The following is a 513-nucleotide window of genomic DNA, read 5'->3' as shown; positions in this document are numbered from 1 at the left end:
CCCAGTTCCACCCCCCTCAGCTCGGCCGTCGCCGCCAGCCCCTCAGCATCCCGCGCCAGCAGCCCCACGTCCACCAGGCGCCCCAGCGCCCCCCACACCGCCCCCAGGTCGCCGCCGCTGTCAAAGTAAATCGCCGCCAGCAGAGACTCCACCACGTCAGCCAGCACCTTGGGGGGCCGCTCCATGACGGACAATGACGTCACCGCAGGGCCCGACCCTTCAGCTTCCGCGGGGCCCGTGCCGGCCGCGCCGTCGGACAGGGACGTGGGCTGCCCGTCGCTGTCGGCGGCGGCAGGGACGGGGGTTGGGCATCCTGCGAGGCAGCTCCTCGGTCGCCGCCGCTGCCACACGCGGCGCCACACGTCGTCACAGGCAGCGTCCCAGAGCGGCGATGGCCGCACGGCACAGGCCTCGGCCGCGGGCGCCGCGGCGTTGACGGCGGCAGCAGAGGCGGCGCCGGCGCGCAAGAGGCCGATGCTCAGGGGCTGCCAGATGGTGGCGGCGGGGCGGGGA

The sequence above is a fragment of the Monoraphidium neglectum genome (assembly GCF_000611645.1).
Source record: "Monoraphidium neglectum strain SAG 48.87 unplaced genomic scaffold scaffold01683, whole genome shotgun sequence".
Taxonomy (NCBI): domain Eukaryota; kingdom Viridiplantae; phylum Chlorophyta; class Chlorophyceae; order Sphaeropleales; family Selenastraceae; genus Monoraphidium; species Monoraphidium neglectum.
This window is presented reverse-complemented; position numbering follows the sequence as displayed.